Source organism: Ceratotherium simum, chromosome 4 (assembly GCF_057802395.1).
Source record: "Ceratotherium simum simum isolate JZ-2026a chromosome 4, ASM5780239v1, whole genome shotgun sequence".
In the NCBI taxonomy this organism is placed as follows: Eukaryota; Metazoa; Chordata; class Mammalia; order Perissodactyla; family Rhinocerotidae; genus Ceratotherium; species Ceratotherium simum.
Window position 1 is genome coordinate 15,608,738 of NC_141903.1, and position 16,225 is coordinate 15,624,962.

The window sequence follows — 16,225 nt, forward strand, 5'->3', positions numbered from 1 at the left end:
TCAGACAACCAAAGACTTATAATGATGGAAAGCAAGACGATTATCAACTTCATATGGCATGACTATGGTTTTATTCAACCCAGCATTTTCCATCATCATTCTATCCAACTAAATATTCTGCCATCAGGTCAGCCTTAAGAATTTCTCTTATACTGGTGAATTGAATACACTCTCAAAACTTCCTGTTCCTTGTTACCATTTAATTCCTCATATATTGAGAATGGCTAGTAAAATTAGCCTACATAATAACCACACTTTATTATATGTAATAATCAAATCCATATAACTCAGACTTAAAATTCCTCATGTTTAAGCAATCCAGTTCAATAAAAATGAATTTGGTCCAACTTGATGTTTGATACTCAATACATTTATTTAGTTTTTAAGACGAGAGATCCTTATTAGGCAAATATAGGCAAATTAGGCAAATATAATCAAATGTATTTCAAGAGATTTTAAAACACTACAATAATAAACGCGTATTCATAGTAACATTTCTTAAAGAAACAAAAAAATTTATTTAACCAAAATTATTCCTCACTTTCAGTGTGCTGATGACCTGTGAAAGTGACAAAGGGTGAAACTAAAGAATTAAAACAAATGACTAAAGAAAACTTGGTAACTGTAGTTAAGAAGTTATGGGCTTTTAGAAAATTATATGTCTTACAGTTCAGTCCATAATTCAAAGAGAAGATGAATCAAACTAAAATGATATTAAAAAGTACTTAAGAAATATCAACACTGAATAAGAGATGGTAGAATAATCAAGAGAGTGGGCCCCATAATCAAGAGAGTGGGCCCCAGCGGCAAGGTAGCAGGATAAGACTGGAAAAGGTGGATCAAAGGTGCAAGTTGGGGTGTCTCCTGTAACGGGCATGACCTCTGAATATGAAGAACAATCCTACTCAAAGGAGTTGAAAACTTATGACCACACAAAAACTGCACATGGATGTTTATAGCAGCTTTATTCAAAACTCGGAAGCAACCAATATGTCCTTCAGTAGGTGAAATAAACTGTGGTACATCCAGACAACAGATTATTATTCAGAGCTAAAAATCCATATTTTTAATTAAATAAATCCTAAAGCAATCATTAAAATAACAAAGCAAAGAATGATAACTAATAAGTCAACAAGGAGACAAGAGGGAATCAAAAATACTACCCAATTATTACAAAGAAAGCAGAGGAAAAAAGGAAGAAAGAACAGGTGGGACAATAGCAATATGGTAGATTTAAACTTTATCAACAATCCTATAAAATATAAATGTTCTAAACACTCCAATAAAAAGGCAAATTTTGTCAGACTGGATAAAAAAGCAAAACCCAATTATGTGCTTCCTATAGGAAATGCACTTCAAATAGAAAGACACCAACAGGTTAAAAGCAATGATGCAAACAGATATACCATAGCAACACTAATCAAAATAAAGCTGGAGTGACTCTGTAATATTGGACAAAATTAAGACCAGAGAAAAGAATATTATCTGGGATAAAGAAGTTTACTTCAAAAGATAACGAGGTGAATTCACCAGGAAGACCTGATGTGCTAAATAATTTTGCACTTAAGAAGAGAGTGTCAAGACACATTTCAAAAAAAAAAAAAAAAACTAAGTTGCAAGGAGAAATAGGTAAATCCACAATTATAGTTGGAGATTTCAATATTCTCTTTAAATAATTAACAGAACAAATACACAGAAAATCAATTAGGATATAGGAGACTTAAAAAACACTACAACCAATTTGACCTAATTGATTATAGAACACTCCACCCAGCTAGAGAAGAAAACACATTCTTTCCAACTACACACAAAACATTTACCTTTATGTGTGGTACATTTTGCATCATAAAACATTATACATTTAAAATTATTCAAGTCATACAAAATATGCTCCATGACCATAATATTAACTAGAAATCAATAAGAGAAAGATCTCTGGAAAAATCCTCAAATATTTGGAAACTAAATAACATACTTCTAAATATCCCATGAGTCAAAGAACAAATCAAAATTGAAATGTGAAAGTATTCCTAAGTGAATGAAAATAAAAACACAGCATGTAAAAATTTCCAGGATTCCTCGACTGCAGTACTGATGAGAAATTCTAAAGCACTGAAAAACAAAGGTCTCAAATCAAAGACCTCAGATTTCACCTTAAAATACAAGAAAAAGAAGAGCAAATGAAACCCAAAGTAAGAAGAATAAAGGAAATAATAAAAATTAGTGCAGACATCAAGAAAATAGAAAACAGAAAAAATTCAATGAAATTAAAACTTGGCTTTTTGGAATCAATAATATTGATAAACATCTAACGAGACAAATGCGGTAAAAAAGAAAGACACAGATTAATAGTATCAGAATTGAAAGGGGGGATATTACTATAGACTCTATGGATATTAAAAGAATAATAAGGCAATTTACAAAAGAAAAGAAAACATTTAAATTGGATTACATCAAATTTAAAATTTTTTACTGCAAATAATACCATCAAAAAAGTGAAAAAACCCACAGAATGAGAGAAAACAATCAAAAATTATGTATCTGATAAGCAACCTGTCAACAATAAAAACAACAATAAAAATACAAAAACCCAATTAAAAAATGGGGAAACAATTTGAATAGTTATTTCTGCAAAGAAGCTATACAGATGGCCAACACACACATAAAAAGACACTCAACAATATTAGTCACTAGGGAAATGCAAATAAAACTACAACAAGACACCATTTCACACCCACTAACAACAGACAATATATTACACATGTTAGTGAGGATGTGGAAAAATTAGAACCATCATACATTGCTTGTGGGAATGTAAAGTGGTACAGCCACTGTGGAAAACAGTTTGGCAGCTCCTCAAAAAGTTAAATATAGAGTTAAAATACAATCCAGTAACCCCACTCCTAGATACAAACTCAAAAGAAATGAAAACACATGTCCACACAAAAATTTGTACATGAGTGTCCATAGCAGCATTATTCATAACAGTCAAAAAGTGGAAATAATCCAAACATCCATTAAATGATGAATAGATAAATAAAATATGGTATTTCCAGACAACAGAATATTATTTGGCCATAAAAAGCAATTAAGTACTTACACATGCAACAACATGAAAATAGTATTCTAAGTAAAATAAATCGGTCTAAAAATAGCACATATTATTCCATTTATATGAAATGTCCAGAATAGGTAAGTCTATAGAGACAGAAAGTAGATGAGTGGGTGCCTAGTGCAGGCAGGGAGAGGAGAATAAGGAGTAACAGCTAATAGGTATGAAGTTTCTTTTAGGGCAAACAAAACTGTTATAAAATTAGAAGCTGGGGTGGTTTGAAAACCCCATGAATATACTAAAATCATTGAATAGTACCTGTTAAGTGGGAGAATGGTATGGTATGTAAATCATATTTCAATGAAGCTGTTAAAAAATAATAAAGAAATACTATGAACAACTTTATGGCAATAAATGTGACACCTTAGATGAAATGGGCAAATTCCTTGAAAGACACAAACTAACAAAGCTCACTCAAGAAGAAATAGATGACTTCAATAACCCTATATCTATTAAAGAAATTTAATCTACAGTTAAAAATCTACCCAGAAAGTAAACATCAGTCACAGACAGCTTCTCTGATGAATAGTACCAAGCAATTAAGGAACAATACAAATTCCACACAAAACTTTCTAAAAATTAAGAAGGAATACTTCCTAACTCACATTATAAGGCCAGGATTCCCCTGATACCAAAATCTGGCACACATTACAAGAAAAGGAAATTACAGATCAATATATCTCTCATGATCATAGCAGCAAAAATCCTCAGCACAATACGAGCATATCAAATCCCACAAAACATAAAAAGAAAAATACACACGACCAAATGCAATAGTGTTTCAATGTTCACAAATCAATCAATGTAATCTATGATATTAACAGTATAAAGAAGAAAAAAACACAGGACCTTTTCAGAAAAACCTTATGCAGAAAAATCATTTGACAAAATCCATCATCCATTCCTAATAAAAACTCTCCTAACCAGGAATAAAGGGCACTTCCTCCAAGTATTAAAGAGCAACTATAAACAAACTGCAGCTAACATCATACTTAATGGTAAAAGACCAAATGCTCTCCTCTTCAGATGAGGAAAAGACAAGGATGTCCACTTACTGTATTCAACATTCCACTAGAGGTTGTAGGCAGTGCAATCAGAGAAGGAAAAGAAATAAAAGTATCAAGATTAGAAAGAAACAAGTAAAACTCTTTATTCACAGCCAACATGATTGTCTATGTAGAAAATCCAATGGAATCTATAAATAGCTACTAGAACTAACAAATGAGTTTACTAAGGTGCAGGATAAAAGATCAATATGTAAAAATCAATTGTCTTTCTATATTCTATCAACAAATAATAAGAATTTGACATTTTAAAAAACAATTAAAGAAAACATTTTAAAAAACAATACCATTTACCATTACCATTTTTTTAAAAAATGAGTCTATGTGTAGTTTATTTTATGTCAATTATACCTTAATAAAGCTGTTTTTAAAAATTAAACCAAAAGCAAAGAGAAAAAAAGTTCTTACGGAAAGTTAATTTAACAAGAAGTATTATAATCAACATCTGGGAATAAGCTAGTATTAGATTAAAATGCAATAATAATTTTTTTTAATTGATGAGAATGTTGAAAGGTTATAGTTCATTTATATTTATTTTAAAGATCACTCTATCAGAAAAGTCTGCTTCATACAACTATATTAAATCCAACTATATTAATAAAAGACTCATTTTTTTAAAAAGATCAACATCTGTTGTACAACAATTATAATATTGTACTCTTGGCTTCTGATTATTAGCATATATTTTATAAATTTCATAGTAGTTTGGAAATACAATTTTAGTTTAGGTTCTTTATTTTTAAGATTTATTGATTATTTTGTACCAGAGGAAATCTGAAGTATAAGCACCTAACATTTTATAATATGTATTATACTTTAAGTAGCACAAATAATTCAATTTATGTGTTTAAAACCATCATTTAATGTAAACTAAGCACAAACAAATTTTACCCTCTCACCACATTTCTATATTTTATGTGGACAGAGAAATGGTTATATAGCACATAGGAAAGATTCCCAAAGGTAAAATATAGCTCTCTTATAAATTGCCAGGTATTTAATATGTATATTTATGTGAAATATTTTAAGCTAGAGGCTATAATATATATTCAGCCATAGAAAATGTATTCTCTGCCCTCAAGGAGTTTATGATCTAATAAAGGAGATAAGATTAACACATAATAGTATAATCACTGATAGGAGAACAGATAAAAACTAGTAATGTAATTAAGTGGCAATGAGTCATCTCAATGAGTTCAGCAGAGCCAAAGTGGTTTGGGATGGTTTCCAGATGATGATGAGGTGGAAGCTTATCACACCCTACCATAATTGCCTATTTACTTGTCAGATTCCCCATTATAATACAAGCTTCTTAAAAAGAGAGACCCTGTCATGTGATGAGCTCAGCACTAAAGACATAGGTGCCTAGTTCAATGCCTGCACATAGTACGCACTCGAAAAACAGTTGATCAATATTTCATAAATAACGGAATAAACTTTAAAGGATTTAGCGATGTAGGATTTGAAAACACAAATACGACAATTCAATTGTTGGCAGAGCTAGTAGTGTTAAGCAAAAGCACATGGTTGAAAAAGCAAGAGTGATTCAGCAACAGTGGGCAGGCCAATGTAACTGGAGGGTAAGATGCATGCAGAACAGTCAGATGTGATAGAATTTGAGTGGTTAGTAAAATCCCAATTGAGACTGAAGGTAATAACACTAATTAGGGAACTGAAAATAATGCACATATGAGCCAAAGAAGACCTTAAGCCAGGGTACAGACTCCGTGGAAAAGGAAACTAGTTATAACCCAACATCCATTAGAAAGGATGAACTGTGCTCACTTCAGCAGTCCATACTAAAATTGGAATGATACAGAGAAGATCAGCACGGCCCTTACACAAGGATGACATGTAAATTCATGAAGCGGTCCATACTGTGTAAAAAAAAAAAAAAAAAAAAAAAGAACTGCCAGCATGTGTTGACTGAGATGAGAAGGAGCCTAAAGAAGTGTGGAAAGTCAGGGATGACCAAGCCTTCAAGTTTCAGTAACAGGAAATATAGTGGTGCCTTTCATCATGGGATGGGGGATTAATTTTAATAAGAAAATTATGAGTTATGTTTTACTATTATATTTAATTTTTCTTTTCCTACAGAAGATTTGCCCTGAGCTAACATCTGTTGCCAATCTTCCTCTTTTTTGTATGTGAGCCACCGCCACAGTATGGCCACTGACAGACAAGTGGTGTAGGTCCACACCGGGAACCGAACCCAGGCTGCTGAAGTGGAGCGCGCTAAACTTAACCACCGGGGCTGGCCTAAATTTTTGCACAAGAAATCAAAACTCTTGCAAATTAGACAAGAAATTTCAATTAAAGTGTGAAATTTTAAGACAGACCATTGGAGAGATCAGAATTAGATAAATCTTCTCACAGAAAACATACATCAGAGTTTTTGGCTGAATCTAGAAGAGCAGATCTGAGCTCTAGTAAATAACTGGAAAGAAGAGAAGAAGACCAATGGGAGAAGAAGGAAGACACTCAGGATGTTGCAGCATTTAGGAGGCTGGAGAGCGGTCTGAAGACAGGGTTTGATAATAGTGCAAATACTACCAGAAGGTTAAGGAGAAGGATTTGACCACCATGGAAGACAGCGGTTACCTCTGAGGATATAATTCAGGGGTGAACACCAGGTTTTAGTTATAAAGGAGAAAAAATAGTGAAGAATTTGATGGAACATAATATGTACACAGTACTGTCTCAAGAAGGGCAAATATAAAAGAAAATTTTAGTGCTTGGTGATAACAGCAGAATAAAATGAGGAATTTTGTGTATGTGTGTGTAAGCCCAGGAGGGGGAAGGAAGTGGCAGAGGGGTGGGAACTGGTGTATATTTTAAACAGAAAAAAATATACTACTAAGCAGAATTGAAGAGGAAAATAATCTAATTAGCAAATTGCATAACCAGATGTTGGCCTTTTTTTAAAGAAGTTCCTCAACAGTTCTTTAGAACTGCTCTGTCCAAAATGGTAGCCACCAACCACATTTGGTTATTTAAATTTAAGTTAATTAACTTAAATCAAGATTTCAGTTCCTCATTTCAAGTGCTCCATAGCCACACATGGCTAGTGGCTACCATAATGGACAATGCAACTTCAGAATATTTCCCTGATCTCAGAAATTTCTATTGGACAGCATTGCCCTAGACCATGGCCTTTTGAAAGTATGTAAATTAACTACTAATTTTCCTGAAATGTGTTGGTATTATAATAGAATACTGTATTCATCCTCTTTGGTCCTTCTCTTCCAGAGTAAACACAAGCTCATACGTTGACACACACACAGCATTTTAGCATGAAAGACATAAATCAAAAACAGAATCCAACTTGCACAGAGCCATAAGCATTGATTACAAATCCCTAGAAATACTACATAACTGGCAAATGTCTTCTTTTTTAGTTGCTTTTCCTGACACATCAATACATCAAGCATTTTCAATAAACACATTTCACAGATGGGTTTCACAGATGGGCAGACTGAGGCCTAACATGAGGAACAGTAATCGGAAATAGTTATGAGGAATGTCAGTTGCTCCAGTGTGTTTCTTTCTCTGAGGATTCTCTTCTCAACAGCCAGAGCTCAGCCTGCTCCCTTCCCATGTACTTCCAGAGATAGTATTTCCCTTGATCTCTCTGACAGGCGTCAAAAACCTCTCCCAGGCTATATCAAATGCTGGGTGAGAAATCAACCATGGACCAGACATCACCTACTAGACATGCACTATATATGTAGGTGGATATTTCATCTGACACAATTATCCACCACACTATTATGGCATACAAGTGCACCTGAATGTCCAGTTTTATACTGCTTTTCTGCCAAGAAGCCAAATAAAAACTCTTCAAAAAGCATCTTCTTCAGTTCACCTCTCTATTCACTACAAATGTCATTACTGATATTTATTTGCATGTGCTTAATAATGTCACATTCATAAATGCATCCAGAGTGAACTACAGCAACTCAAAAAATAGAAGGGATAGGAAAAAATTTGAAGGGATAGGAAGGATGATAAACATGACAGAAGAACTAAGAATAATTCCACTTTCCCAACTTCGCACGGTAGAAGACTGGATTTTTCTGGCACACCACTCCCAGTGAAGTTCTGTATAGCATTTTAGGAACTTGCGAGGATAAAGATAATCAACAGTACTCGACAAATTTGAATTATACTGCTTGATGATTTTTCTTAGACTTTCTCCTTTCTGTCCACTGTGTTAGCATTACTGCACCCAGCCAGATAAAATATATGTGCAGCTACTAACAAAAGGGAACAGGCTCCATGACTCACTGGAATTATTATCTGATTGAGCAAGGCTGTTCCCACAAACCTCTGTCCAATGACTCACATGATTACCCTCCTAAAATTCTTAAGTGCTTCCCAAGCTCTCGCTTCCTCCATTCAAGAATCACATGAAATTCAACATCCTCCAGAAAGTCTTTGTTTCAGTCAGTGGGTTTGGCAAATTCATTTTCTTCACCCCTATCCCCCACTTTGTCATTTCCATTCAGATCACAACTCAAATATCATCTCCACAATGAGGTCCTGCTTGGCCATATCATGTGTCATCAACTGTCACTAGCTCACTGTCACATCATCACACAATTTTCATCATAGCACTCACCACCCAGGGAAGTTACCTTGATATAGGTTTATAATATGTTTGTTTCTTATATGTTTCCCTAAAAAGAATTTGAGCTTCATGAGAGCAAGGCTTTGCCTGTGTTGCTTCCACACTATCCTGGCACATTACAGGTAGTCAAACATTTACTGAACATAATCCAACTGAGCCTCTAGACCTCAATTCCAGTGCACAGTTAATTCAAGGGAGAGAGGTACATATTAAATCAACCAAATCAAGAACGTGGGAGATTATACATAATAACTGACTTGAACTCTTCAAAAAGTCACTGTTACAGAGAAAACAAAGTAGAGGGATAATTCTAGATTAAATTAAATTCTAGATTAAAAGAGACCAAGCATAAAAGCATAAAAGCAAAATGATTTGCATGAATCTTGATTGGATCCTCATATGGGGAAAATAAAACACTACAAAAAGACGTTCTTGAGAAAAATACAGATATTTGAGGAGGATTTAGATACTCAATGATTTATGGAATTAGTGCTATTTTCTTAAAAACGATAATGACATTGTGGTGATTTAGGCAAATGTCCTTATTCTTAAGAGATCCGTGCTAAATTATTAATGGGTGAAATTTTTTAATATCTGCAACTGAAACTTTCAAATGGGTTGGCAAAACAATGTGTGTGTGTGTAGACAGAGAGAAAGGGCAAGTATAGATGGTAAATCTTAAAGGATTTATATGAGTGTTCAATATACTTGTTTTTTGACTTATTATTATGAAAATTTTCAAAGTTGGGAAAAATAGCATTTGAAAAAATGACTAGCTAGACAAAAGGTAGCAAATTCCTTTTGATTCTAGCCTACCTAATACTAAATGCTTAATACCCACTATTCCTCCAATTTTTCACTATAAGAATGCTTATTTACACTTATTTAATAATCTAAGCCATCTGTTTGCTGACTGTTCCCTAGTTGTACGTCCTTTATACCATTTTTTTCAATAATAATCTTTTATAGAATAAGAGCCCAGATTCAGGGATCATGCCAATCCATTCATTTCTAATGTTCATACTAGAGAGCCAAATGCAGAAAGATAATTAATAAATCATTTGGAGGAAGAAACATATTCAGATCAACTGCCCATTTAGGTAAGTCATGGATCCAGGCATCTAGATAGAGATTTTGAAACCAGTCCCAGGAGAGCTGGCCATGAAAGGGAAAGTAGCTAACATTGTGAAATGAAGTAAGTCTGGTTCAGTTTCCAAATGCTTACATTGCAACTTTTGCCAAACCTACCTCAAATACCATGGTCACTGCAAAGAGCATCTGGCAGGGCCCAAAATGGTGTACTCAAACTAATGAATTCCTCCTTTCCTTTGACTTTCCAGATTGCCCACTAGAATGGAAGCTGCAAGAGAACAAGAGTTTGATTACTTGTTCACGCTGCTGTATTATCAGTGCCCAAAAAGAGTGCCTAGAACTTATTAAATACCCAATAAATACTTGTTGAATGAATGAATGAATTGAATTCCGTAGGACAATGGTTCTCCAACTTGAGCATACATCAGAATCACCTGGAGCACTTGCTAAAACATAAGATTGCTGGACCTCACTCCCAGAATTTCTGATTCTGTACTACTGGGGTGGCCCAAAATATGCATTTCTAACAAGCTACTACATAATGCTAATGCTACTGGCCTGGGGCCACATTTTGAAAATCACTGCTGTAGGAAATATCTCTTTTAACTTTTCCCTTGCTTCAGCTAGCTGCTGCTTCAGAAACAAACACTGCAGTCCTTTTGTATAAGATACTTAATGAACCTCATTGTTTATTTGACAAATAATCTTCTTATGGTATTATAGAAACATTTAAGCTTGAGTTTAGATTACTCAAAATTTAGACACTTTCCCATCAATCAAGCCAAATATTTACCATAGGTACTTTTCTCCCTGCCAGGGGAAGCTAGAATTGCATATTAGCAGCTCAGCATACTACTCCTTCAGCTCATATTTGTGCATTTGGAAGAAGGCTGGGAAAATATACACTGTCTCTTTGTAGCATGATTGCTCTGTGAAGCATGTCTGCCCCCAGAGAAATCAGGTGCCTCGTGCACTGCAGAAATTTATGTTCAAGAAAGTCTGTTTATGAGAGGCGAATGTGTAACCCAAATTTATCTCCCAGTGACAACTTCAGAATCTGAAAATTTCCAACTTCTCCCCTTGTGAGTTGCCTGAAATTGCTGTTTTTCAAGTAAAGAACACCTGTTTAGTGTTTTTCTCCTCACCCTCCCTGGTAAATGGCGCCGTTAGGAAAACAGCATCTGAAGGTTTTAATGAATAAAAAACACAAAGTATTGACAGATTTCAGCACATTATACAACCCTTACCCTGTCCCCCTAATGAGGGAAGATCAAAAAGGAAGAAAACAGTTGTGATATTGGGCTCTGGAGTTTGTTTTTAAACTGCTGCAAATGAGCTCAGATAGAGTACCATTCTACCGGGGACAGTCATAAGCAATTTGCGCATTGCTGTGAAATAACATACAGACATGACTTTGGTAAGTGAACAACTAAAGGTTTGATGTTCAGCATCAGGCACCCTTCCAAATAACTTTCCATCTCAACTATACCACACTCGAGCAATCAAAATTCCACTTGTGCCTTTACCACTGGGTCAGATCTAACTACAAAGCAAAAAACAAAAACAAAAAAGCCTGAGCCACTTACTGAATCTTATTCTAATTCAATAGTTGAGTACCTACTCTGCACAAAGGAAAATATTAATTACAGCTAGGTGAGATGAGGAATCAGTACAGGCTTCAGGAGGATATAACCTTTATTCATCCAATAAACTGTCATAAAGCACCTACATTTTGCTAGTCACTGACCTAGGTGCCGATATTTATTTGATGGTCACAGTCCCCAAATGCCTTTGTGGATCTAGGTCTAGTCATAGAGAAAAACAAACAGGTCAACAAATAAATGAATATGTAATTACAACTTAAGAAAAGTACACCGAAAGAAAATGAACAGAAGGCCTTTCATTCAACCAAGACTTTCTGTGCAACTGCAATAAGTCTGGTCCTATGGCTTGAAGGATGAGAACCAGATAAGGAAAAATTGGGGAAAGAAGGAGAATGAGAAGAGCAGTCTATGTAGAGTGAATAACATGAAGAAATGTCAAGGATAAAAAATTACAGGCGAGTCATCAAATGAAAGTGAGATCTTAGAAGGCTTTGAACTCTGTACAAAAGAGTATGGGCTTTATTCTCTAGCACAGAGGTCTATCTACAAATCGGGGTTTACAAAATAATTAATCCACTGAGAATAGGAAGAACACATTGAAATATCTATCTTACATTTCTTACCTAAAATTTTTATTATGAAGAGCAGCATGGCTTCCTTACCTGACCCATATGTTGGACAGACATGAATCTTGAAAGGAACCTTGACAGAGAGGGTCACTTCCCTCAATCTTGCCCTCACTTGCAGTGTTTGTATAGCTGCCCTGAGATTTTATAGATGTCAATAAATTTAATTAGTAGAGTTTTTATAATAATTTATAACAAGATAAGGACTCATCAGGAACATCTTATGTATCATTCAGATGTTTGTTGGTGATCTCAAGAGACAGAGACAGTATTTAAAAGAGTTGTAGAATTGTCAAATTAAAGATGAAATATACATTTTTCTTTTAGAGAAATAAATTCCAAATTTTCAGGCCTTTTCTATAATTACAATGGATTTAAAATATCATATATGATTTTATCTGTTCCTTCAAGGTAAATAATAACTAAGAAAGTAACTGCTTTCAGGAGAGAAAAAAGCTATAGAGAGAACATTTAGAATATCAATGTTTGGAAATTTTTAACTTTTTTGTTAACAAAATGACTTATGTCACATATTTAAACAAATATATATCAATACATTTAAATTTAGAAATGGAATTTTCTTGTTTGTATATGAATCTTCTAAATGAGTTTCAGATGGTTTAAAGCCATTTGTTAATAATATGAAAATGCTTGGTTAATTTACAAGACTAATTTAATTAACTGCAAGAAAAACTGATTAATGTTAAAGAAGGTAGAAATTTATGTGTCAAATTTCACACAATTGGCAAAGCAGATTGACAAATGAATATCATGACACTGCAGTAAACAATATATTCTCTCATAAATATATTATGAGGCAACTTTTTTAGTTATAACATCTATAACAAGTATCAAACTAATCTGGACATAGTCCAAGATATTCAATATATTAAATCAAAATGTTAAACCAAGATTTTCATAAAATAATGGTGCATAATTCTTGTACTTTAAACAAAATATATTAAATATCTTAAATCTTATTTATTTCATCTTTTGCATATATTTTAATGTTTTATGTATGTTTATAAGTTTACAAGATACTAATAAAAAGCATGTGAACATAAATTATAACTAAATAAAAACATATTAATGTGTACACAAATTTATATTGACAGGTTGCATAATCAAAAGAGCCTGGTGAGCACTGCCTTATGGAAAAGGCTGCCAACGAAGCTTTTTGAGAAGAGATATAATAGTCTACACTAGACTTTATGGAGATTAGTCTTCCAGCAGAGATGAGGATATCTGGAAAGATGTGAAACTCAAGGCAGAGAAGAACGTCAAAAGCTATTGCAATGATCTTAACAGACGGGCCTGAAATAAGAGTCACATGGTTATCATAAAGGAAGGAATGGATATGATAGGCATTCTGATAGGCAGAATAATGGTCCCCCAAAGATATCCATGTTCTAATTCCTGTAACCTGTGTATATATTATATTAAGTGGCCAGAGAGAATTAATGTTGCAGATGGAATTAAGATGGCTAATTAGATGGCCTTAAAATAAAGAGCTTAACCAGGATTATCTTGGTGGGCCCAACATAATCACAAAAGTTCTTAAATGTGGAACAGGGAGGCAGAAGAGTCTGTGGCATGGTGATGCAATGTGAGAAAGACTCCATCACACATTGCTGGCTTTGAAGATGGAAGGGGCCATGAGCCAAGGAATGCAGGCAGCCTCTAGGAGATGGAAAAGGCAAGGAAATGGATTTTCCCTTAGAGTGTCAAGAAGGAGTGCAGCAGTGCCAACATCTTGACTTTATCCCAGTGAGACCAATTTCAAACCACTGACCTCCAGAACTATAAAATAATAAATTTGTGTTGCTTTAAGCCACCAAGTCCACAGTAATTTGTTACAGCAGCAAGAGGAAACTAACATAGGTAATATAGAAGAAATATGATGCACAGTAGTTAGAGGGAAGACTAAAAAGTTGAAGATGACGTGGAGGTTTAAAGTCCAGGAGACTGAGAGTGAGGTTAACAGTTACAGAATCAAAGAAGAAAGGAGAAGAAACAGATGTGGAGAGTATGCTAAAAATAATACTGTAGAACCATCTAGGGTTCTAGTTCTATATTATACTTTAATATATATTAATCAGTTATAATAAAGAAACTGTCCACGACTTCAGTGAAATTTTCAATAACCAACATCATCTGAAACTTTTACAATTAAATATTACATTATTAAAATTGGAGAAGAGGCAAAAGAAAGCAAGCCTTAGCTTGACTAGTGATCATATGCTATCCTATATAGACACACATCCTAAATACAATCTCAGTATCAGACAAAGCACACAATGCTAACATCTTTTCATTATTCTTGTCTTTGACTTCTTTTTTTTCTCCTGCCTTTAAAGTGTTATATTCCTATCAATAACAAGATGCTTCTGCACCTAAATTTAATACACTCATATCATGATATTGCTTTGGAATAGAAACAAGAAATTATTAAAAGGGTTGAAACGATTTAGTCCAGTAAATGTACAACAGAAGCCTCTTTTCTGCTTTTCATGTCATGTCCTCTGAGCTACTCATCAAACTGCTTGATTGACTGGAGGATCAGTGAAGACTGGATGCTATTGGAACCCAACAAGCTAACACAGCTTTGGATTAGGTAATGGGGCAACATACAGGGTTTTTAGATGCTGACAGAGCACTTGCTGCTGAATGAATATAGACTTAAGGAGAGAACTAAAGTGAACAGTCACTGTGCCGTAGAGCTCTCCATTTTACTTCTTGGCTGGAAAATCTGGGTAGCATTCAACTCAAAAACTCTCCGTATGCTAGCAGTTTGGCAAGATGCTACAAGAGCATTTAAAAGTGTATACCCTCTGACCCTGTATTCCTACTTCTAGGACTCTACACTAAAGAACTAACCAGGTGTGTGTGTGTGTGTGTGTGTTTGTGTGTGTGTGTGTGTGTGTGTGTGAGAATAATTTCTAAAACTGTTCATTCAATTCAGTCTTTCTATATTTTCCCACCCTCCCCCAGTTTCAGATAGCCAGGCTGTTGTTTGCTTCCTCAACTCAGGTATTTTTCAGGGCAAAAAAGCAAAAGAAGTCCAAGTTTAGAATTCTTTCTATAGCTGGTAGATTCATACAAGAGATAATGCTAGGTGTGTGAAGGGAGGGAAAGAACAAAATTAAAGGGCAAAGAAATAATAGAAGTGTTCTCAGAGAGGAGAGGAATCAAGATGGCGGCGTAAGCAGACTCGGAACTCACCTCCTCCCGTGGACACAGCCAATTTACAACTACTCGTGGAAAAATTACCCCTGAGACAGAACTGAAAACTGGATGAGAGGAACTCCTGCAACAACGGACAATCCTAACTGAGGTGGAAGAGGCAGAGACTCCCTTCTGGAGAGGAAAAACGCCGCCTTCACAAGCCGCCAGCTTCACGGCCGCCGGGAGCAGCTCACAGGTACGCACCCTCCCTGGAGGCGCGGGGCCCTGAGCCGGGGAGCGCCCCCCGCTGTGGGCATTTTGTGGACCCAGCACAATCGACACCAGCGGCATAATATCTGACTGTGCCTGCTACTAAAACACTGGGGAGCACCCCCAGAAAACCCGGTTCACAAAGAAACTAAAACTGGCTCTTAAAGGGCCCGCGCGCAAACTCACCCGTTTCAGGAAGCACCCTAAAATCACCAGAAAGAAAGGTGTACAGTGCTTTGGTGACAAGAGACTCACCTAATAGGCCCTGAGTGCATCTCGGTGAGGGGTGATACCTCTCCAGGGACTGGGACATTGGCAGCGGCCATTGTTGTGGCCTGGTGTGGGCGTGCTGACACAGACACCATTGGAGTTCTCCCTGAGGCCTGCTAGCCCAGGGTCTGCCCCACCCGCTAGAGCACCGATTTAATCCAGCTCAGCCAGGGCAGGCAGCCCACCCTAGAGACTGGCCCCACCCAACAACAAGCCCTCAGGCAACGTGTGGGCCTGCATAGATTGGTCACTGGATTCTCTGCAGCCTGGCAACTGAGCCGACTTGAGCAGGGCAGGGTGGGCACAAGGAGCGGGTGGAGAGTGTGGGGTGGTGGCAGAGTGTGTGGGGCTCCCGCCGTGGAGAGACTGGGTCCGCTTGGGGAGGTCGGGGC

The 16,225-nt window shown here is 35.7% G+C and overlaps 1 long non-coding RNA gene and 1 pseudogene across 2 annotated transcripts in view; one reads left to right on the forward strand and one right to left on the reverse strand.

The window, feature by feature from the left end:
• The window catches only part of LOC147917204 (uncharacterized), a 107,560-nt gene extending 91,612 nt beyond the window's left edge, over window positions 1-15,948 (reverse strand). For both annotated transcript variants that reach the window (XR_015552072.1, XR_015552073.1), the window contains exons 1-2: window positions 15,819-15,948; window positions 10,055-10,166 (exon numbers count right to left, since the gene is read on the reverse strand). This is a non-coding gene — a long non-coding RNA (uncharacterized LOC147917204). The remainder of the gene's footprint in view (window positions 1-10,054; window positions 10,167-15,818) is intronic.
• On the forward strand, window positions 5,960-6,058 carry LOC147917205 (U6 spliceosomal RNA; annotated as a pseudogene).
• Window positions 15,949-16,225: the final 277 nt, after the last annotated feature.